At 40.8% G+C, this 24,701-nt stretch overlaps 1 protein-coding gene and 1 long non-coding RNA gene across 5 annotated transcripts in view; one reads left to right on the top strand and one right to left on the bottom strand.

Moving 5' to 3' along the window:
- SOCS5 (suppressor of cytokine signaling 5) overlaps positions 1–10,231 on the bottom strand; it is a 62,690-nt gene extending 52,459 nt beyond the window's left edge. For 3 of the 4 annotated variants that reach the window (XM_037066530.1, XM_037066532.1, XM_037066533.1), the window contains exon 1: positions 9,691–9,872. The gene's annotated coding sequence lies outside the window, so the exon portion shown is untranslated. Of the gene's footprint in view, positions 1–9,690; positions 9,873–10,021 lie in introns of those variants that run through there. The other variant, XM_037066531.1, reaches the window with a different exon arrangement.
- A 4,280-nt stretch (positions 10,232–14,511) lies between these two features.
- LOC119001445 (uncharacterized) lies at positions 14,512–24,133 on the top strand. Its single transcript, XR_005069576.1, has 3 exons — positions 14,512–14,635; positions 23,138–23,250; positions 24,102–24,133. It is a non-coding gene; the product is annotated as an uncharacterized LOC119001445 (long non-coding RNA).
- The last annotated feature ends 568 nt before the right edge of the window (positions 24,134–24,701 follow it).

Below are 24,701 nucleotides of genomic sequence, written 5' to 3'. Positions count from 1 at the left end.
GCTCTTCTAGGTATTCATCCACGACAATAGATGTCACAAACAGCCTTGTGCAAGAATGTTCATAGCAAGTTTATTCTTAACAGTTGAAAACTGGAATCAACCCTTCCTGCAGTAATAATGAGTTTATAGTACATCCATACAATTAAATACTCGTCAGTAACTACAAAGAAGTTACATGTAACATGGATGGATGGATATTTTAAACAAAAGCTTCATATAATTTTTATGCCCAGGAAAGTTTGAGAATCATGGTTGTGGAAGTACATAAGAAAACAAAGAGAAAAAAACATAAGGAATTTAGGCCGTTTAAATTATGTATCACAGTTGTCATTTTCCGTGTTTAATTGCCATTTAAATCATGTTACAATACTCCTCTCATGTTCAATTTCTACTTACATGCTTCAAGGAGTTCCAATTCCAAATTTTAGTCTTCAATCAACTAACTACCCCAAATTCTCATTAATCCCAACCCATTCTGTGCATTATAAATAGATAAGGAATCCTCTTCACCAGTTCCTTTGCTTTTTCTTCCACTTCCTTGGTATTGTTTTTCCCACCTCTTTAATAGTGTTATTCCTACTTTTCGCTGCACAGACTTGTCTTTCTACCTCCTTTAAAACTGAACCAAAAAGTCATCTTTTTCACTAAGTGCTAATCTGGACATCTCTTCTATTTTAATGGACTCACTAAGTCCATACCCTGGCTTAGAGAGTATAACCTTTGGGTTCAATGAATGAGAAACATTACAGTCCTCTTCAAGGTTCATCCTCTTTTGCTGATTTTACTTTTCTCTCTGGAATTCTATTTGCCAGAGGCTTAAACTCTATACCTCTGGAGCGGAAGAAGAGAAAGAAAGGCAAAGAGATGGATGATTAGGGCTACTCTGGACCAGATTTTAAAGATGGCAAAAAAAGCCATTAGGCTTCAGTATCCGTTCAGACTACCTCACCAGCACCAGGAAGCAAAACAGACTCCAAAAAGAGACTTTAGATGAGGAATAAGGAAGTTATGTTTGAGTATGAACGCCCTGTGTTGTAATGGATGGCCAGACAGAACGCAATAGACTGTTTCAAGGTCACTACAATACTTCTGGCTTCCTGGAAGCAAATTAATTTCAATGGGTTCTTTATAAGGTTGGGGGGTGGAGGTTTGAGTGGAGGTGTACAAAAGGTAAATATCAAAAAATGCCTCTACTCTCACACTAAGTGCCAATACTTTTTGTTCTGCACACATTTTACTGAGGTACTACTCATCTAATTCCACAACTTTCGACTAGCAGGTACGCCTTCCAAATCATACCTATCATCAACCTGACCGTGCTCCCGAGCTAGACCCCTATTTCCAACTGAGATCTTCATCATGTTACTTATGTAAAAAGCATAACCAGTTATCTGAAAGTAAACTCTGTATCTCCCCTCTCTCAAACTTACACATACGCTTCCACTGCCAAGTCAGGAACCTTAGACTCATTCTCAACTTTCTGTCTCCTGCAAACACTAACCAAGCCTGAAAGACTTAAACTCCTAAGTATCTGTGAAATCAGTGCTCTTGTTTCTATCCCCACTATAAATTCCTTAATTCAGACCATCATTATCTCTTTCCTGAACTAGGGCAGAACCTTAAATGACATCCTTGACTGTGATCTACCTATCGGAGGCCAGAGAGGCTGCCTCAGTCACTCACCCTGCCTTAGTACTACTTGATGAAATACTTCCAATCTCTGCTCCTCCAGACTGTTCTTTTTATTACTGCTATAATCAGTTTATAAAACACCAAATATTTGTGTCACTGCCCCAACTACAAAACAAAATAAAAACCCAAACTCCTAGTATAGCATATAAAACTATTCATAATTTGTTCCCATTTTACCTTGGTTCTAGTCTGACTTTCTAATTTTTTTCTGCACTAATTTTTTTCAGCAGATCAAACTTTACCCTTTTCCTTAAATACACTATGCCCCTTCTTTTTAACAATCCAGAATAAACAGTAACTTAGTCCAGCTTATTTTATTTTTTATAAGCACCCTTACACTATTTAAAGCCATTAGCTAAACCTGTACGGCAGTAATGCCTGAAGAAACAATCAGATGATACAGCCACCCTCCGGCTTATTTATTAACATGGTCAGTATAGACTAAATGGACAAGTGAATGTTTCAACTACCTGCTGAGCTTCTTCTTCACTGTAAATTAATGTTAAAAATCTTCAGTTACAGGCTTATTGCCCGTTTTCTGATTCACAGGCACAAAGTTTCTGTATGTCTATCCACTTCCTTTCTTTCATCTTTAACACCTCTCTTCCCCACTTCTGTGTCTCCTCTTGCACGTTTCTCCTCCAGCTAAGTTTTCGCTGTATCCTCTTTGTTCACCCTTCACAAGAACATCAGTACTATCTGTCTCTCACTTTTAATAGCAGAGCACTTAAAATTTCACAAAGCACTTTCACATCTACTTACTCACTTGGTTCTTACAGCCTCATTTTTGGGGATTCCAAAACCAACAAACATAAAGTATATGTGTATGCATATATAGTCTTATATACAGCAGATGCTGCCCTTATAAGTAAAATGTAAGATGCTTTTCTTACACTTTAACTCAAATTTGAGGAAACCGCAGTTCAACAAGTTCAGTGATCCATCTAACACACTGCTCTTCCTCCTGCCCAACGCTCCGTAACACCTCTTCACCTGTTCCTCTCTTAAGACACAGCCGCTGCCTTCCCCTCCTCCCAGAAGAAGGTCATTATGCGGGTTTCAGTGCTACCAGAATGTTTTCATACCACTATTTCAAACCACTGAACGATACAGGTCTCTGAACTCCTGTTCTGGTTTTTTTTCTACCAAACAATATTTTTCTTATTAACTAGTGTTACCTTTATTAATGCCCATTAATTATCCAGCATTTTATAAAGTCAGAAGGAGAAACATTTTATGCACAGTCAGCAATGATTTACTAATCTCAAGGGTAAAACTGAATACCAAAACATCCCTGGCTTTCCTTAAAAATCAGGAATTTACAGAATGTCTCTAAATCCTCTGAAAATATCTAGACACTATCTTTCGTGGTAATGACATCCAAGGCTGCCACAGCAAAGGATCACAAGGGCACTTCATGATCCCTAAGTTAAACTATTACAGGTTTTAAGATATGCCTCTGAATATCCTGGGAAATATTCAGGATAAACAATCAAAAGACCAGGTCCACAGTCTCAACTCCACCACATATTTGGCTGGCTTGGGAAAATCACTTAACCTTCCTGAGTCAAACTTTCACTTGGATAAAATTGGATAATGCCACCTACCTTTCATAATTATTAAGAAAATGAAATGAAAGAATAACTGCAAATCCCTTAGCCTGGAACTCAATAGTCAAAAAATGGTCACCCTTTTATGCTTATTTTTATATACATCATTTGTTTTCAGAACCATGCACAAAACCCTTAACATGTTCTTGGATTTTTCTGGCCCAGCAGTAACTAAAATAAATGCCTTCGAGGAAGTTATTTCCATGACCTCTGGACCCCCTTCCTGGGTCATAACTCAGGTTCTAGAAATATAATTTGAAATATCCTCTCCCCAATGCATTACCTTGTTCTCTGCCACATGAAAACTCATCAAAAGATGTTCCCATAGCTTCTCCTTACTGGCCTAACGTTTAACTACCTGGAACAGCACACAGAGGCAGTTGGGAATCTGGCAACTTTTACTGCCAGTCTGTTTTTTTAATCACTTGTTAAAAAATGTGAAATCAAGTTGGTTCCAGCAATGATCACCTGAAGGTTAATGAGGCTGGACTGGTATCTCATATTAATAATCAAAGTGAAAGACTAAATAAATAATTAGATAAATCAACTCCCCTTTGGCCACAGGCATATTTTAACCCTTAAGAAATCACCTGGACTTCTCCCAACAGATCATATGTAATGTTTAGTAAATTGATCCTTTAGCTTTAGAATACAATTTAGCAGTTTCCCTGAAAGACACGCTCATCTATAGAACCCAGGATCTATGCCAAGGCTACACACCCATAAAATCCTCATTTCCCTCAATATTTTTCTCTATCCATCTCCCATTCCTTCCTCAGCTCCCAAATCATCTCCGTTCTGTCTTTCATATTCTGGTGTAAGTATGCATAGTATTTCAATAAGCTTCTATGCTTTTCAATTCTTTGAAATACAACGTATCATATACTTGATTACCACTTCTAGCTGAAGAATCTTGCTCCCAGTAAAAAGACTGGATAGTATTCTGTTATAGTAGTCTTCAAAAAAAAAAGTCCTATTGTGCAGAGCAGATAAGCCCACTTCAAAAATTTCTTCTTCAAAATTATCTTCATCACTGCTTCCTCTTAATTTTGATAAAAGATTACTGTATATTTTATCAAAGTCAAGGTAAATTTATTTTGGTGTTAAACAGTATATAAGTAAAACGCTTATGAATTATTAGAGAACCTGTGAAAATATTCTCACTATACTGTATTTGGCAATGGTATACTTGTGGTCTCTCTCAAGTCATTCTTTAGAATTTGTCACCTACATGTAGAATAAAGCCAGGCAACTAATTTTCAGTTAAAGCACTCAGATATAAATTTACTTAATATTAAAATGAATCAACAGCTCATTTATCCTTCAAGACTACTTCTCCTCCACCCAGATTCAAAAAGCCCTTTCGCCCCTTAAAGGAGGATAGTAATCTTCAGCTAACCCAGCTAACCCAGCTGAAGACTTTATTAGGTCAGGCAAGGTAAAGGATTCCTATTTTCCTTCTGTTATTCTCTAACATCTACACTGAAGCTAAGAAAGTATAATAACTTACATGGCCCTTATCTACCTAGTTCACATATGCCTGAATTCTGAATAAGAGTACCAGGCAACTCGAAATGCCATATTTTTTAAGATATATTAAGAAAATTCCAACTTAATGAAGTACTGATCAGTGGTTGTCATTTATTATAACATGGTATTTCTGATGTCTTTTGAAATCATACTTAACTAAATATTTTTATTCATATAATTAGATAACATAACAGACCCGAACAAAAAATCTGTATGTCTAAATTCTACAAAATTTCTAAAAGCATGTCATGAGTCCAAAAAAGTACCATAAATTATAATAATTTCATAATATTTATTATAATAGTTTATCTAAAGAACATTAGGGGTTGGTCACTCTCATACATTCAAACTTTGTTATCAGTTAAAACAATAATACAACCTTGAAAACTTTGATGGCTCCATGTAACTCTCGGCCCTGCCAGCACCAGCATTATTTCAGACTAAAGGGATGCCCCATGTATTCCTCATCCAAAGGACCACCCACAGAATGCCTGCCTGAGATCTAAAACAACACAGCACGAATCTACTATTGCCATAATGAATAGGCTCTGGAGCTATAAATTGTTTCTGATTTTAATCTCTAACCGTAAAATAAATTCAATTTAATAACTCTAAAAATAAGAACAATTAAAAATATTATGTGAAATACACTTAAAAATCATTGAAATTAATGTTTAAGAAGCATAAAAATAAGCTCGTATGTGACAGATGGTAAGAAGTTACATGTTGTTACAGGAAGACGTTGTGAGAAGGAAAGACCACAAAGATGCTTGAAAATCAAACAAGACTATAAACAGAAGAGCTGATATCAAGGCAATAGAGGAACTTCCTAAGGTAGAACCAAAGAATATCCAAAAGAGATCTACCACTGTCACCACAAAAAGCATTTGCTAAACCGCATGCTCGTAACACTAATTAAACCAAAGAACAAAATGTTACAAAACTGGAGTCACACAAAATTTATCACTAAAACCTAACAGTTCAATGAATGAAGTCATAAAAATATTCACTTAACAGAAAGCAAGGTTCAATGATCTCCTGGTTCCACTGGCAGAGAGGGGTTGCAATGAGTAACAGACCTTATACATTCCTGGTTTCCTTATCTAAGCTTACCAAGTATGTCTCTGGAACTCAGCAGAATACCTGCAAACCAATTTTTACATTTTGGTTCTAGAATAATGAAACTGTAATAAGGGTCTCCTGATGCCATTCAGAAAAACAGACACATTCAGCCTACCTTGAATGTGCACATCTAATTAAAGGTCCAAGGTGAACAGAGGAAGGAGGGAAAAAAAGACAGCATCATTTGCACTAACTGCCCTCAAGGCAGATTATTTAATCATGCATTTACCTAGGAATTTTTTCTGTAGCCTCGAGGTGACTTCATTAACAGCAAGGAAACAAGTGGGCATACAATGCCTGTATATACCAACGGAGCCATAAAGAATAGTCTAGTAAGTGTTGTACCCTTATCATGTGCTAAGGAAGCACTTGTAATCCTCACTAATACCCTGTGAGACAGGTTCTTCTATTACCCCCACTGTACAGACGAGGAAGCCTAGGTACACAGTGGTTAAATCACTTGCCAGAGATTATAATGTCACTAAGTGGCTGAAAAACAAATCCAATTTTTCTCTGTTACAACTAGAACAGGAATTATGTTTTCATAATCACCATGTAATTCTACTACTGCTCTTTGTTAAAGGGTACTAGAATCCATTTTAACCTAACAAAACCCCCACACTTACTGAAAATATTTAAATATATAATTTATCTTGAAAATGAGTCTTTTGAAATCTGAAATTTTTAAGCAATTAATTTTTAGCATAAAAATTATAGAACACTAGCCTACTCTAGGAAATTTATCTAATATTTTAAACTTAGATTACAGTTTGTCTCTTTCCAATAAGAGAGAAATACCAACACTTCCACTACCAATGCAGTGTAGTTTTAAAATTTTCAGTAAAACTCACCCAGTTTTGCATCATTTTGTGTATAAAAGTAGTCAACTCAAACTTCCCCATCTTAAGAAGAGAACATCACAAATAATATAAAACCACTTATAGTTAGCATTAGAATGCTCGAGACATAACATTTTGCTTTTCCGCCATCTCCCCATGCCACCATAATGTGAATGTACTGGCAGATGCTCTCAAGAGCATCAGCGATGCTGAAAAGAGAGGCGAACTCCAAGTTCTTTTTCCAAATTTTTATTTACTGATTTGAGAGAGAGAGGGAGAGAAAAAAGGGGAGAAAGGGAATGACAATGATTTGTCATTCCACTTATTTATGCATTCAATGGTTGCTTCTTGTATGTGCCCCAACCTGCAACCTTGGCTATCAGGGCAACACTCGTGAATCAACTAAGCCAATGGGCCAGAGCCCAAACTCCAGGTTCTTGCTAGGCTGTGCTCCAAAGTCATCGTCTGTCTCTCACTGTGATGATGAAGCATGGTTACACTGGCAAATCTGAAGTCACCGATGATCACAGAGCTGGGGAAATTGTTGTGAACCTCATGGGCAGGTTAGGTTAAACAAGCGTAGAGTTATCAGCCCCAGATGTAATGTGCAAAGACCTAGAAAATGTAAGAACAACCTGCTCAGGTCCTGCCAGTTTGGTTTCACTGTACTGCCAACTCAGTGGGCATCACAGACCATGAAGAAAAGACAAAAACAGGGGGGAAAATCCTGGGATTCCTTTTCCAGGGATATAATACATTTGTGCAAACAAAATGTCTCAACGAGGAAAAAAGAACAAAATAAACACTGTGAATATGATAAAATAGAAAAACCCTGGACTACAGTCCAGAGATCTGTCCACCAAACCTGGCTGCATCACTAACTAGCAATTTTGTTCCTTCCACAGCTCTGGGCCATGGTTTCCAGATCTGCAAATTAATCATCTCCATGATCTACTCTTCCAGTTCTAGAAGAAAAGGTATGACTATACACACATACTTTTTGTCCAAGCTTCCCATTCTCCCTTAGTTCTACAAATGGAGAAAACAGCCCATTCTAAACACAGGTGATAGGGGACAGCCTTTCCCACCACTGGTTTGCTACAGATGAGTCTTAAAGTGAAAAATGTACAAGGTATTATAATGTTAAAAGGTGTTAGGTTTCAATATTTTAGGCTACTGTTCTGTGTGCCAGTACATTCTCCCTAAGGACGAATAGTGAAATTCAAGGACAATTAGGAGAAAAAATGTAATTATCCATTAATTATTCAAGAACTAAGGAGGTGTCAACTGAAAACATTAACTTTTTGTAGAAGTGGTTTCTCTGACTGATGAATTGCATTAAAAGGCAAAATCTGATCTGCACAATTTTCTCCAATACCTTTAAGTACTCCCTAAAAAGCTTTTATTTTATAAATTATGAGAAATTAGTAAGATAACACATATAATTAAGGAAATATTTACAAGATTAAAAGATTAGCCATGCAATTCTTAGCTGCTGCTTCTCAGTGGCATGAAAAACCTCTATGGGCTGCCAGAGAGGCAGATTCTGCGGACCGCCACTGCCTAACCCTGGCATGCATTTTCTAGGTTCCCAACCCACTCTCAAGAGTGTTATGCAAATACAAGATTCTTAAAATTGAAGGAGGCAACTGTTAGAAAAACTCAACCTGATTTTAGTATTGGTTTCTAGACTGCTAGCTTACTAACAGCTTCCCAGCTCAACACAAAGTTAGAATTTCTTAAAACTTCTACAGAATTTGAGGTTTGATTTTCCATGACCTTGTAAAGAAACAATTGAAAGGAAGGGAAAGAAAGTGTGCGAAGTATTTATTCATTTTGTATAGTAAAAATCAGTAGCAAACTATAATAGTACAGTCCAGTCTAAATGTTAAATTGGGAAGAACAAAGCCACTGTTATAAATGGAGAGATCTCAAGAAAGGATCTTCAGCAGATGGAGAGGCTGCTACAAGCATTTCAAGGTGCAGTTTCGAAAATTTCCGGCAAAACTAATAACTGGTATAACACCACCAAACACATACGTACATTTAAAAATATAAGGTAACTGACAAGGTCTAGCTGCGAGCCTCCTTTTGGTGGGAATGCCAAAAGAAAATGTCAAAATCACCCCGTGACTCCAATCCCCCAGCCTTCAAAGTTGAGACCCAAACCAAGGTGTATACTTAAAACTGTTTCTTAACATCCTTCTTTAAATGCAACTCCCTCTCCCAGAAAGTCACTTAGCTTCAGCTACTTGAATGTCCAAATTCCAGCACCCAAGAATCTTAGGACCCCAAGCAGTTGCAGAGGGGTCTTCCAGAACCCGCCTGCACATCCCTTTCCATCTCGAGTTAAAATCCGGAGGTGCTACAGGCACTTGCCACATCCAAGCGCCCCAGTTTTCCCTCTCATCTCCCAGTGGACCTCTTCTCTTCGACCTTGAGGACCTCTCCGGATCAGAGCCTTAGAGCCCCAAGCGAGTTGGCGGATACCCCCTTCCCTGCAGCGCCCGCACTGCCCCACAGTCCCGGGTGGCCTCCCCAATCCACCTCGACCTGAACCCCCGAATCAGGAACGCCCTCCTACAAGACCCGGGCGACCCACTTCCCCTTAGGCACCCCGCGTTCTTCCAACCAGAAAATAATTCCATAGAAATGCATCGAGAGCCTACTAAGCAAAAGCTCCCACTACGCGCCGGTCCGACCGTGCCGGTCGGCACAGGGGTCGCCGTCTCATGCCAGAGGGACGACACTGCCTCCACCCGGGTGTGGAAGCGCCGGTCCGAGGCGGACTGCGCCAGGCGCAAGCACCAGGGACCGTAGAGGCGGCCGCTAAGGGCGGCACAGGGGCCGGGTAGCGGGTGCCGACCGGGCTTGACGCGGGCCGCGGGGACACTCACCGGTCGGGACGCGCTGGGCGGCCTCATCCAGGGGCACCTGCGGCCAGGAAGGATGGGCCCGGACGGCGCAGTCACCGAGAGGGCGAGTCCGCCCGCCCCCACCGATCCCGTCCCCTCCGACTGCCCGAGCGAGCGCAATCTCCCTCCCTCCGGACGGAGCGCGGATACCCCAGCTCTGCCGGATGCCCCCACCAGGCCCCCACCCCCTTCCCCGGCCACCTCCCCCTCTACACCCTTTTCCCCTCCCCCCTCCCCCCAACCCCCACCGGAATGGAAAATACCTCCCGGGGCGGGGGGCGGTGGGGGCACGCCTCTCTGAAGGGCAGCCTACCGTGACCAATAGCAGGCGGGGCTCTGGAGGGGCGGGGTTTCCAGTGACCAATCCAGAGGCATATAGGTGAAGGCCGAAGGAGGGTGGCAAGGAGCTAGAGGAGAGTGGCCCGGGAGTCAGGGAGGTCCAGCCGTTCGGGTGCGCGCAGTGCGCGGCTGCCATTTTGGAGTCGGGAAGGAGAGACGGCGGCCCGGTCCAGCCCGAGGGGACAGGGAGGAGCCAGTTAGGTGGGGGAGAAATGGTCACGTGAGCTTGAGGGGCGGGGTGAAGCGGACTGAGGCTCGAGGGGAGGGGTCGACAGCAGCGAGTCACGGGGACTGAGAATGGTCACGTGGTCGGAGTAGGCTAACGGTGGGCTTGGCGACGGAAGGTTAACCTGAAGTAAGTGAAGGAAGAAAACGTGACTTTGGTTTCAACGCTGTTAAGGAAAAGGAAAAGAAAAATGAATGGATAGTGTGAGCATCGGGTTGGAAAATGTGAATGAGTCTCATTAGCTTCCAGCAAGGGGCCTCCAAATCATAGAATTCTGGGACCTGCTGGAACCTGGACACTTCAAGTATTTCTAGCCCTTCTGTCAGCTGTCATAAACATGAGTCACAGATCAGAGGGACAGGTGTTTCTCTCCCACTTTTTTGCCTGCACTAGAAATGGCTGAAAGGTTAGAAGCATCGTAGTTGAGGCATTATGACACTGCCAGGACTCTTTCCATGTGGCCTTCTAGAAACCTGTCGTCATTCATGGCCACATCTGTGTTAGGCATGTTCAATATCCTGTTCTAACTCCTCCAAACACAAACAACTACAAAAACAAACAAAAAAAAACGTTACTTAAGAGATGCTGTCTAGCTCTCATTTTAATCATGCTTCAGGTACAGGCTAAATTATACTCCCTACTAGACCACTGGAAGTGCTTATCTTAAAGCTTCAGTGATGTCCATGTAACCAAGTTCAAGAGTCACGTTTTAGTTCTTACTTGATCTCTGTTGCCATAGATTCTATGGACTATACATGTGAAGCTTTTCACCTCCCTAATATACCCCTCACCCCAGTGTCCCTGAAACCGTAAACGCTCAGGTTGTCTTTCCCTTCAGTTAATGTAAATCATCTATTCTCTGTTGGCTCTTGAAGAGCATTCCAGCATCTGATCCTTAGTCATTCTGTTGTGTCATAGGTGATCTAATCATTTTGATGGCTGGGTATAGCTTTTTGTTTTTTCTTTAAAAATATATTTTATTGATTATGCTATTACAGTTGTCCCATCTCACCCCTTATTCCCCTCTGCCCTGCACACCACCTCCCACCCACACTCCCCCCCCCTTTAGTTCGTGTCCATGGGTCATCCATGTAAGTTCTTCGGCTTCTACATCTCAGACACTATTCTCAACCTTTCCCTGTCCATTTTCCACCTTCCACCCATGATACTCATTCTCTGAACATTTTCCTCCCCTCTCCCCCTCCCACTCCCCTGCTAATAACCCTCCATGTGATTGATCTCCATTTCTGTGACTCGGTTCCTGTTCTAGCTGTTTGCTGAGTTTGTTTTTGTTTTTGTTTTAGGTATGGTTGTTAACAACTGAGTTTGCTGTCACTTTACTGTTCATATTTTTTATCTTTTTGTTCTTAGATAAATCCCTTTACCATTTCATAAATAATTGATAATGATGATATGAACTCTTTTAACTTGACCTTATCTGAGAAGCACTTTATCTACCCTTCCATTCTAAGTGATATAGAATGGAAGAGTAATGGAGTAATTGCTGGATAGAGTAATCCCAGATGTAGGTCCTTGCCTCTCATGACTTGGAATACTTCTTTCCAGCCCCTTCTTGCCTGCAAGATCTCTTTTGAGAAATCAGCTGACAGTCTTATGGGCACTCCTTTGTAGGTGACTCTCTCCTTTTCTCTTGCTGCCTCTAAGATTCTCTCCTTATCTTTAATCTTGGCTAAGATAATTATGATGTGCCTTGGTGTGTTTCTCCTTGGGTCCAACTTCTTTGGGACTCTCTGAGCTTCCTGGACTTCCTGGAATTCTATTTCCTTTGCCAGATTAGAGAAGTTCTGCTTCATTATTTGTTCAAATAAGTTTTCAGTTTCTTGGTCTTCCTCTTCTTCTTCTGGTACCCTGTATGATTTGGATGTTGGAATTTTTAAAGATGTCCTGGATGTTTCTAATTTTTTTCTAATCCCTTCCCGTCACTGTTGGTTCCCTGTAGATTTTTCTTTATTTCACTTAGGGTAGCCTTCATTTTTTCATCCACTTTGTGACGAAATTCAATCAATTCTGTGAGCATCCTGATACCAGTGTTTTGAACTGTGCATCTGATAGGTTGGCTATCTCTTCATTGCTTGGTTGTATTTTTTCTGGAGCTTTGATCCGTTCTTTCATTTGGTCCATTTTGTTTTGTCTCAGCGTGCCTGTTACATAGTGAGGGGAAGAGCCTTAGGTGTTCACAAGGGCAGGGCAACTCACGTCACTGGGTTGTGACGCTATATGTGGGGCAGGGGTCTGAGAGACAACAATGGTGCTTGCTTGCTCTCTGATGGTTTTTGGTCACTTCCCCTACTTCCCACATGCAAATTGGGCCCTTCTGGTGCTGATTCCTGGGTGGGTGGGCTTGTGTTGTTCTAGGACACTGTGGGTCTCTCCAATGAACTTTCCTGTGAGGCTGGGAGTTTCTCTTGCTGCCACTTCAACCTCCACAGACGTTTTCAATCAAAGGTTTGAGGCTTTATTTCCCCAAGCTAGGACCCTGGGATGTGCAGTCTGTCTCACTCCCCAGTTGTTCCTCCCAGTTTATCTGCACATGAATGTAGGACCACCCAGTCCACAAGCTGCTGTCTTGCCAGCCAGTTGCAGCCTTGCCCACCCCACTCCACAATCCGCTGCTTCGCTGGGTCCACCAGCCACCACCTTGCTGTGAGTCCTCTCTGCCCAGCTGCCCATCTCTGCCTCTCCTACCAGTTTGGATGAATGTTTCTTCTTTAACTCCTTGGTTGTTGGACTTCCATACAGTTCAATTTCCTGTCAGTTCTGGTTGTTCTTTGTTTTTAAATTGTTGTTGTCCTTTTACTTGTGCAAGGAGGCACTACCTATACCTCCATCTTGGCTGGAAGTCTGGGTATACCTTTAAAGAGGTCCCTATCTGCATATTGTTTCTGACTGTGAGACACCCTACCCCTTCAATTCTTATCCTTTTGATTATAATTACGATATGCCCTTTCCTCTCCATTTAAATAGCCACTGCCTCACCTGGGCCATTTATTCATTAGGCCAATATTTACTAAGCGCTTTACTATGTACCAGGCATTGTTTGAGATGCTGAAGATATAGTGATGAGCAACAGTGACAAGGTTCCTGAATGGGGTGAGACATGTACAAGAGTAAGTCAGTAAAGTAGCAAATAAACAAGATAATTCAGGGGGTGCTAAGTGCTATGAAGACAAAAATCAAACCAACCACCACCACAACAAAAGACAGGGACACCTGCAAGACCCTCCTGAAGTTGTTGCCGAGCTTTTCACCTCAGTCTGCCCCCACACTCCCAACACTCGTCCTTTCTTCTTATTCTCAAAGAGAAGGAGCCCCACACCCTTTCACCTGGGGTCTTGATTTCATGCTCTTTCATCTGCCAGCACTTTCCTCTGTCTTTATGGTACAGTTGCCTGAATACAAATCCCCCAATTAGAAAATAAGCTACTTTGAGGGCGGGGTTATAACCTTAGTTTATACAACTTTGTGCCTCCTCAGCTCCTTGGCTCAGACTAGCAGTTCACAGAATGAGTGTTGAATGAGTGGGTGAATCCCCTGACACCTGAATCACACTGCCACAAAAGCATCCCCTGCCCAAATCAGGGTCAGAGTAATAATGAATGAGGTCATCTGGGGTGGTCCCTTCCAGGCCTGGGATTACATGACGCTGTGCCCCATGTGTGGTGGTAGTTGCTTCATAAACACTATTTACTTGACAGGGCCAAGTACAATACATGTGGACAATTTAAAAGTAATCTTTGTTTCCGATGATCAGCTTCCAACCCAGAGCACTTCGGCTGAATCGCCAGGGCAGTCTCTGCAGGAGAAGGTTGCAGCTGCCACTTCACTTTGCGTTTCCAGGCCCCTGGGTATGGCACCCCAACAGGGAGGAAGATGTCACCAGTTCCGGCATAGTTGTTATAATTAAACCCGAGATCTGGCAAAGGGCAGTACATAATCATGAAGTATTATTATGGTTTTATCATTACTCAATGCCCAGCTGCCCAGCCCAGGGAACCACAGTAGCAAAACACTGAGAAGCCAGGCTGCTCTCCCAGCTGGCACGAGCCACTATCAGGTGCATGGGCTCGCAGACTCGCAGCTCCACTCATCAAGGTGAGTCCTTCTCTGCCCTCTTTTTAGCAAGATAACATTTTAAATAAGTGGAAAGAGGAAATGTAAGGAAAGACCTTTGCCACCACCTCTGAATTGAGTTCCTTTTTTTCCATCTCCCCAGAATGATCTCATCTATATGTGAATGGTGTAAATCCTTTTCAACATTCTTCTTGATCTGCCAACTTCCTGAACATTATTCCCTTATGTCTCTTGAGGATGTATTAGTTAGGGTGAGAGTACAGAGCGCAGGTAAGAGTGCTTTTACTTTAAAAAAACTTCTGATACAGACTAAATAATTCAGAAAGTGTAGTCAGGCTTGACAAGACATCTTCCTTTCATTAAGTGCCTACTCAATGCCATATTCAGTATTTCACTTATGCTCTCTGACTGAATCCACACACACCCCCTCCCCCACAAAGGTAGGTTTTATTACCTTCATTTCTTCACGGCCTCCAAAAATTAGTAAATGACAGAGCTGAGAGGTAAACGTTGTCATAAAGATACGAATTTAATAGCTGTATACTAATGGTAGGTGTGTCAACACTGGTGGATGAATATAGATATCAGACTGCACCTCCTTCTGTCAGATTAAAAATGGGTTTTTGTACAAAGTAGATTTTAAGCTGAGCACTGAAAGGACAATTCGGAAGTGATGCTGAGGGAATGGTGCCATACAAGAGGCCAAATTGGCCTTCAGCCTAAAATCAATCAATAAGGGAAGATTTCTTGTTCAGCAATGAGTCATATATTCTTCAAGTACCTTTATTATCTCAGCCCTTCCAAATAGAGAAGTCAAAGCAGGTGGTACAAGGTGGGCTGAGATGGAGGAGGGTGGTTGGGGAAAGAATACAATTTTGAGCAGAGAACTCCCATATGGCCCATAAATGGGCTCAGCTAGCACTGGCTCCAGAACAGCTGAAGGCATGGCAGCTTCCCATGCTGCCAGTCAGCTGTTTTTAACTGATGTGTGCAGAACAATTTCCCATTCTCTTCCCTCCCACCCAAACCACAGGTTAACCATTAAAAAACAATTGATTTGTCACTTACTATGTTGTATAAAGCAGTTCACTTTGATTTTAAAGGGATTTACAAGATAAAATAAATTACACCCATTTATGTGTAGAATTTGATCTGTTTTGAGACATGTACACCCTTGCAACTATGAGCATAGTTACATTCCCATCGTGCCAAAAAGTTCCCTTGTGCCCCTTTTGCAATAGGAATTTTTATGCAACTTATAATTTGATGACTCCAAAAACTAGATCTCTAGCTTTGACATAGCCTCCAAGGTCTAGGCTTGTCATTTTAGTTACCTGCTTAACGTATCTAACTGGACTTGATAAATAGGCACCTCGAACCAAAAGTGAGTAAAAGATAAATCGTAGCCACAAGAAAACCCACATCTCCCACCTCACGTCATTTTTCTGTATTCTTTAAATTGGTTGAGATCATCATCATCTACCGAGTCAGATAAGCTAAAAATGTTAAAAATAATCTCTACTTTTCCCTTTCTGCCACTTCCTAAAAAGTGATTCTAAGTTAACACATTTTCTAATCTGTTCTTTCCCATTTCCACTATCCTCCCTCAGAACTTAGACTTGCTTGCATGATCACAAAAAAAAATGCCTAACTTGTTTCTTCATGCTCTAATTCATCCACCAATCTGCCACTCTCATTTTCTTTTGAAACCCAGATTTGCCTGTTTCAATTTTCTGCATTCAGACGTTACTCAACTGCATACAAAATGGCACTGAATAGTTTTCACAGTTCAGCCCCAACCTCTCCTTGTGGACACCTCTGCTCCTTACCACGTGGAGCACACTATACGTTTTCCTCTCTTTTTCCTTTCTGTCAGATCTCTGTCTAAAACATGCCTCTTTCTCCCCCTGAAAACTTTTGCTAACCTTTCACAGCTCCATGTATTTCATTTTTCCTCTATAAATCCTTCCCAGACCTCTCCAGAGAAAAGTCCGTTCATTATGTGTGACCTCCCATAGCAGGTTGCATGTACATTTATCACACCGAATAGAACAGGAGATAGTCAAAATATCAGGGTCTAACTTAAAAATCTTGTTTGTTACTTGCTGTGTCATCCAAGGCAAGTCACATAACCTCTCTGAGTCTCAGTTATTTAATATATAAAATTGAAATAATAGCAATTATAATAATACTCTACCTCATATGACTCTTGTGGTGATCAAATAGAGTAATTAAAATGTGAATGTGATATGCATTATATAGTTATTAGATATTATAATGACAAAGTTATATTTTGGGATAGGTTTTGAACTCCTGGAGTCCAAAACCAACATCTGGCCATCTTTTGTCCCTCTGCCAAACACAGTGCCTAGGCCTGCCTGTGACCTAGAATGGCCTATGGCATAGGTTACCATTTTTTGTAGAATCACATTCTCACAATTAACTCCTTTAGCCTACTATCTACAATGTTTCTTCAAAAGCCAGTGATGACATTCATTTCTTTTTATAATTCTTTATTGCCTTTATGATTAAAAAATTACAATAAAAGGAAATGAGATAAAGATTCCATCCACAATTAATTTTAAATTCCTACATTTATTCAACAAAACTTTTTAGAGCCATTATATGCCCAGCCTTGCTCTAGGCACTGGTCATAGGAGAGACTTCATAGAACTTACATTATAGACAGGACAATGAGCAGAAGCCACCAAATAAAGATGTCAGTCTGTGTAGTTAAAGGTGCTGCAAATAGAACAATGTTGACTCTGTAGCTGGAGTGGCCAGAGTGGCCTCCCTGAGAAAGTGGCATCTGAGCATCAGCGATAAGAAGGAGGCAACCACACAGAAAGAAGGGCAGGTGAAGAGCCCAGGCAGGGGCCCTGAGGCAGGAGCTGGCAAAGTGGGTGTGAGGAGCTGAAAGAGGCCCATGTGGTGTGGAGGGAGTGAGGGGCAGAGGTAGGAGGTGCAGTCAAAGAAGCATACAGGGGCCAGATCAGATCATGTGGGGCTTGGAAGTTCAGGGTGAAGAGTTTAAATTATATTCTAATTGTAATAAAAATCATTGAAGGGTTTTAAGCAGCAGTGCCGTATGATTTGATTTGTTTTTGAAAAGATTGTCCTAAACTGCAGGTGGAGAATGCATTCTGGGGGCAGTGGGAGAGGGACAGAAGGCAAACTAGTTCTTTTGATCCCACCTGGAGATGCTGGTGGTCTGGATCAGGGTGGTAGTATTGAAATTGGTGAAGAGCGGTGGATTTGGGAGTTTGTTTGGCAGAAAGAACTGTCATGTCTAAACAGTGGGTTTAATGACAGAGGGAGGGAAAGACGTTACAGCTGACTCTTAGGGCTGTCTGTGGTCTCAGCAATTAGCTGGATGAAGTTTCAGCTTACTGAGAACAGACTGACAGCTGTCAGAGGAAGGGGGGCTGCTGGACCAGGTTAAAAAGGTAAAGGGATTAAGAGAAAAAAAAATCCCTGCCCACTGTGGCTCAGTTGGTTGGGTGTCATCCCATAAAGGGAAAAGTCACCAGTTTCATTCCCAGTCAGGACACATTTATCTCTCTCACATCAATGTTTCTCTCCTCTTTCTCTTCCTTCCCTTCTCTCTATAAAAGTTAATAATTTAAAAAAACCCTCATAGTCACAGACAACAGTATGGTGATTACAAGAGGGAAAGTGGGGTAGGAGGAGGTAGACGAGGGTATAGTGGGGAATAAATGGTTGTGGAATGAGACTTGACTGGGGTGGTGAGCACGCAATACAATGAAGATGACTCTTAGGACTATGGTCTAAGCAACCAGGTGAATGACATTTCAGCTTATCGAGTTTACACAGTGCTTATAGATAGAAGTGCTGTGCTAGGCTCTGGTAATACAAAGCTCCATGAATAAGACCCAGTCCTTGTCCTCAAAAAGCTCACAGTCTAGTGGGGAAGGACTGCCCCTACCCCGCCAGGGGCATCCAACCTTTTGGCGTCTCTGGGCCACACTGGAAGAAGAGCTGTCTTGGGCCATACATTAAATACACAAAAGCTAATGAAAACAAACAAATGAAAAATATCAAGGTTTCAAGTAAATTTACGATTTCATGTAGGGCCACATTCATAGCCACCCTGGGCCGCAGACAGCTTGGTGGCCACAGTTTGGACACCCCTATAAGGACAATGACAGAGCTATGTGTAGGTTACAATGAGAGATCAGGAAGGAGCCCCTAGCCTGGTCCAGCTAAGTGAACCAGGAGTCCCAGCCTTTTGGGAACATAACTAAGGACCTTCTCAGAATTTGTGAATACGTGCAGAATCCACATTCTAGGTAAAGCTTTAACTATAGATAAAGTATAATGGTTGTCAGTAGCATCTTCCAGGATCTCTGCTCTGTTATTTCTTTTTAAGAGAACTGGAAAGGAGGATAGGGAAAAAGAGCCAGGAGGCTAATGGTGCGGGGCAGAGAGGAGGTGCTCAGCTAACAAGAACAGGCATCAGGACGGCCTGGACGTCTGCTGCAGCCCCTGCTCAAACCCTTCCTCTGTGTGCCTTCTTCAAGCTCATTTGTTTGTTTGTTTGAATTGCAAACTGTAACTTTAATAAAATTACCATAGGACTACTGAATGACTTCCCTCAAGCTTATTTTCTTTCTGGAATTTATCTAATTATTTATATTTGACTAGCTGATACATTTGCATGTTTCAAAAATCAAAGTCAAGCCTTGGCTGGTGTAGCTCAGTGGCTTGAGTGCAGGCTATGAACCAAAGGGTCACTAGTTCAATTCCCAGTCAGGGCACATGCCTGGGTTTCAGGCCAGGTCCCCAGTGGGGGCCACATGAGAGGCAGCCACACATTGATGTTTCTCTCCCTCCCTTCTCCTCTTTCAAAAAATAAATAAAATCAATAGAATCTTTAAAAAAAATCAAGTCAAAAGAAAACGGTATACAGTGAACAGTCTCTGCCTGCCCTGCTCCTCCCACCCAGTTCTCCACACCCACACACCCTCATCGGTGGGGGTAACTCTCCACCTATGGGTTTTTCTATGTACCCTTCCAGTGTTTCTTCAGGCAAATATAAGAAATTATTCTATTTCTTCTCTTTTTCCTTCTTACACAAGAGTGGCATACTGCATCCCCTGATCTGCATCTCACCTTTCCCTCTCGGAGAGCTTTCCTGCGGGTACTAAGAGAACTTCACTCTTTTAAATGGCTGCCTGGCACTGCACTGCAGGACGTGCCATGGTTTATCCAGCCATTCCCCTATTGATGAACTCTTGGGGTGTTTCCAAGCTTTGCTGTTTGTTACCAACCATGCTGTAATGAACAAGCTGGCCCATATGTCTGCAGGTGTATCTTTAGGATAAGTTCCCAGAAGTCTCCCAAACACTTAGTAACATCTTCCAAAGAGATGTTCTAATACAGTGTGACTAAGTTTCCAAATTAGCACCTCAGCTTTCCAAGGATTAACTGTCACAGTCCATTAAGAATAGCCCTCATTCTTTGGGCCTATAAATTATGTCTGTATTTTTTACAATGAGGAAATTTTTTTCATATTTAATCTGCCACTCCTGAAAAGTAGTTGGCATGATGTTTTTTAAAAAAAGGACAGAATAAAATTCAGTTTGATTACTGCCCCAGTTAATGAATTGCAAGCTATAGAAAATACTTGAGTTTTCTTAATTCAATATATAGAAGCATCTCTAGAATGAAGTCTCCATGGGGATGATGGGTTTGGAGTCTAGAACGTGCAAGGTGGACAGTGCCCCGAACCGCTTTAGTGCTACCCTAACTCCGGGGCCAAATGCCCCCTGGCTACCTTTCATTAGTGTCCCTTTTCATTTTCTTTAGTAATTCTTCATCTTCCCATAGTTGTTTTTGGAAAATAGGTTTAAGGGTTTGGTAAAATGTGCTTAATCACTGAGTCATGTAAAGTGAGTATTATATCTTTACACTGGCTGCCGCCCAAAGACTTTTTCTTATTAATAAATAAGATTCTGGGTACATGAGAGCATGATAGAATAATCCCAAGGCAGTTAGTTTATGAGGCATTTGGAATAACATATACGGACGCAGAAATATGTGCAAGTGACATGGCAGTGAGGGCTGTCATTTAACATACATAACTCAGCTATATTACTATTATTATTAGAAAGTAAAGTTATCTTTCCATATAGTTCTTCTCTTTGGTTTTGTTCCATGTGTAGAGGTTTTAAAAAAATTATAGCATGAGAGAAAGCAATTAAAATAACTCATGAGGTTTACAAGGTGTAGCAAATTGTTATCCAGGTTTCTCGTAGCTCTAAAGCTTCGTTCCTTAGGAATCACACGTACAAATTGTAGAACTGTCCAATCTCTCTGAAGAGTAGCTGCCCCAGCTCTAGTCAAAACTGTCCTTCATTTTTAAAATGTCTCATATAATTGTCTCTCACTTTGGCCTTTACCTTTTTTCCCCCTCAGCTGATAAGACTTGGACACTACCCTTAGGATATAGCCAGAAATTCTTCTTAAGAGAAAAAACAATACTTGATGAAATTATTTGTGTGTCTGGTCCCTGAGTTTCTGTATAGAACATTGCTCCTGCTAACCGCACTCTGTTTTGTTTGGGGGACTATGGTTCTCTCTTACCTTTAATCCATCAGCTTGGAGAGGGGGACGTGAGCCTCAGTCTCCCTCATCTAGTTTATCCTCTTCACTAAACCTCCTAGTAGAAAAGTTGTCTCTGGATTTGAATCTAGAGGCAACGAGTGGTTTGCATCCATTTTGGCTTCACAAAGAGAGAGCTGGCCCAAGACTGAAGTCAATATTGAAGATGCTGAATAGAGAAATGGAGAGAGAGAAATCAGGTCCTGGGTCACACTGAGCTCTGGATCAAGCTTCACCTGAACCAGAAACTTTAAATTATTCAACTACATGAGTCAATAAATTTACCTTTGATTAAGCTAGTTTTGATTACTTTTTCATCTCTGGCAAGCAACAGAGCTTTTGTTGATGCAATACCTTCAAACAAAATTAGGCAAATTAAACTAATGTTGTTTCCATGGTTTGGCAAATTGCAAGATTTCCCCAGATGATTCCAAGACTCCTCTCTTCTTGCACTTGGGATGACTTTACCATTGAAGCAGACCCTGTGTGCACCAAGCCAGAGTCCTCTTCCCCCTCCCCCAAGGACTCCTCAGTTATATGTTTAACCCAGCCCACTGGTGATGTTAAAGAAGGAAGGGAACAGATGGCAACCTGATTCATATTCCTCTTACAGGGAATTAAGCCAATTTATTTTGAGGGTCAGTTCCAGTTCAGTTTCAGCAGTGAATGAAATTTGTTCGAATCCATTTCTGGTTCAGGCCTGTGATCATCTGCAGCAATACAAAGTCCTTCACATGGGAAAATATTTTGGGGGGTTAAAGTTTTGTTCCAGTTTGAGAAAAGTATGTGAAATGGAATCAAGTTGCATCTGTCTTATTAGGCCTTTTGTGCTAACAGAGGTAGCATATGGGCAGGACAGGGAGGTGGTTAGTAGTGTAGTTAATGCTGAAGTAACCAGCCTAGACTGCATCCATGGTAAGTGGTGTCACAAAATCTACCCCTGGGTCTACTTTAATATTTCTAGTCCACGGGACAGCACAGTTTGAAACATCGTGTCATGGAGTATCAACCACATTTCTAAAAGACAGGTTGAAAGATCTTTTTGAAATTTTTGCCTCTTTCAGAGAAGCAAGTTTCTCTAGAAACTTTCCCTATATAGGGAAACAAGTTTCCCTGTATTTATGGCCTCTATTTGAAAATTATTTCTAATTAGATTAATACTCTGTCAATGTCTTAAGGCACTGAGACTTAGTAAGCAATTTTGAGACAGGATTACTCTCAGGAAAATGTCATTAAAAATCTAGGCTCAGAATATCAACTGGACAATTTTTAAACTACTTCAGGTAATCTAATGGGTATGTTCTGATATGAAGTATCCTTTGTTTTACTGCTTCATATGTATAAATGAAACAATATATTTATTTTATATAAGATAAGTATATTACTTATAATTTAATATATAATATTATATAATATTTATGTTATCTATACAAATAATTTTAAGACACAAAATGCTCAGCTTGTTTCAGGATATTTTGTTGTTAGTGGTATGCAAACAAGAGCTAGAATGGCAGATTCCATCTACATACTTTACAAAGACACATTTTGTTTATTATGTATGAGAGCAGAAAATCATTTTTGACAAACGTGAAGAGATGTCTTGCAGATGGCCGCGTGAGCAGGACAGGTCTCCCAAACTGACAAGGCTGTGAAAGCAGTTGTCATGGGTATGTGAATGTCTGTCACACCTGCTCTGCAAAGAAATCCCCCCTCGCAAATACAGATCTTCAGAATTGGAACCCAGGGCCAGATGAGCTTAGTTCAGTTTTCCGTTTGTTCAAGAGCAACTGTGACCACCAAAATGGGTTGCATATCTTTTTGTGACTCTTCTGAGACTTACAGGTTTTCCTCGGCTCTGTGTTATTTGAACTTAAAGTTGAAAATTAAATTCCTTTTACTTGGTTTTTGAAGGTAGAGCCATAATTTATCCGATAGCATTAAATTTATTGGGCATGTGCTTTGGAGGGAATGAACTCACGTTCTGCAAAAGGGCTTGGATATACAGAATTTCAATGCTTCAAATGATGTAATTTTCTATAATATTTAGCCTGCCATTTTTAGTTTGGTATTCGTATAATAGGAGATTTCGAAGAAAAAGCTAAAGAGGATAATTTGCTTGGTTGTGTTTCTGTTCTTTTGTTCTTTCAGAATCTAAAATTAACCAACATCTGCAGTGTCAACAAGGACTCCATATGGCATTCAAGTTCGCACTTTTCCTAAATAATGCATTTGAGGCAATGTCATTCGAGAGGAATTCTGAGGTGATAATGACTAGAACGCCTTGTATTGTATAACACTTTATAGTTCCAAAGAGATTTAACAATGAGGGCCTTATTTGATCCTCACAACAACTTTAAGAGGCAAGGAGATCAGGTATTTCTTATTCCTGTTGAAGAGAGGAGAAGATGGAGGTCCAGACCACAGAAGAGAAAGACCGAAGTCGCAAACCTGGTGGGAAGCAGAGTGACAATGACACTCGGGCCCTGCGGGGCCTGACCTCACGCCTTTTCTACCCTAGTACTAGGATCAAGTTAGTGACCACCCACAGTAAAATAGCATGCTCTCAAAATAATAGTCCCACAAATCAACTCTGTAGAAAAATAGAAGGAACCCAACACCAGAAACTGAATGATAAACATACATGTTTGATTTTTAAAGATTAATGAATTTCATTTGTATGATTAAGTTGGCACATGATTTCCACAGAGGTTCACCTAAATACTCTCATGATTTCTTATTTTACCTGCAAAAAAAGAAGTTTTCATCAAAATACTTCTTTTTCCTTGTGCAATCACACCTCATAAATCTTTATTTGTCATCTCTAGAATATTTAGCAACTTCCAAACAAGAGATATTGCAACTATAATGTGTTCTTCACATTAATAAATTATCATTTATGTCTACCTGAGTTTTGAAACACTGCATTTCAACTCAAATTTCAGCACTGTAGTAATCATTCAGAAATTCTGGGACAAGAAAGAAAGTAGTAGGAAATTAAGAAATGCATTAGTTTGTGACTGACACCTAGGCATAAATTTAGAAGGACCTCATTTTTGAAATCATAAATAGTATTATTACCAATCCATATGATATTACCGTTTTCTACTTTAAGGTGCAGAGAAATTCACTTGCTTCCATTTCTTGGAAGTTTGAATGCTGGCATTCTTGAAGAGAAACATTATGTGTTTGTAATTTCAAAAAGGGACCGATATTTGGCTTAGTTTATGCTCGTTCTGACTTCCCATAAATGCATCTTTAGGAGGCACCTTCTACCAAGTAGAAAGCTATCAGGAAGGGACATTAGAGGCTGTGGACACCAAAGCAACAAGAACTTACTTAAAATTTAAAAACATTTTCCCATTAATTGTTTAGATATGTCTCAATGAACCACAAACAAGATTTAAAATTGACATTGTCCAAAATATTCTTGTGATTCTAATATCTCACCTATGCTCTGTTCAGAATTTGTGGAAATGCACTCAATATTAGAATGTTATCTTTCCACGCATGCAAATACTTGGACATGGGAGTGCTAAAAAAGAGACACGAAGGGAAAGAGACAGGGAAATGATACATAAGGTACTTTGCTAGAAACAAGGAATTGGGAAAAAGTAAGGGGAGTCAGAGAATTTGGGTAGAAAAGCCTGAGAGAGGGGAGCTTTAAACTATCTGAGGAGGCAGTAACTCCATCTGGTTTGTCAGGGGAATCTGT

The sequence above is a fragment of the Sturnira hondurensis genome, unplaced genomic scaffold (genome assembly GCF_014824575.4).
Source record: "Sturnira hondurensis isolate 20B ecotype Veracruz unplaced genomic scaffold, ASM1482457v3 Scaffold0016663, whole genome shotgun sequence".
Taxonomy (NCBI): Eukaryota; Metazoa; Chordata; class Mammalia; order Chiroptera; family Phyllostomidae; genus Sturnira; species Sturnira hondurensis.
This window is presented reverse-complemented; position numbering and strand designations above follow the sequence as displayed.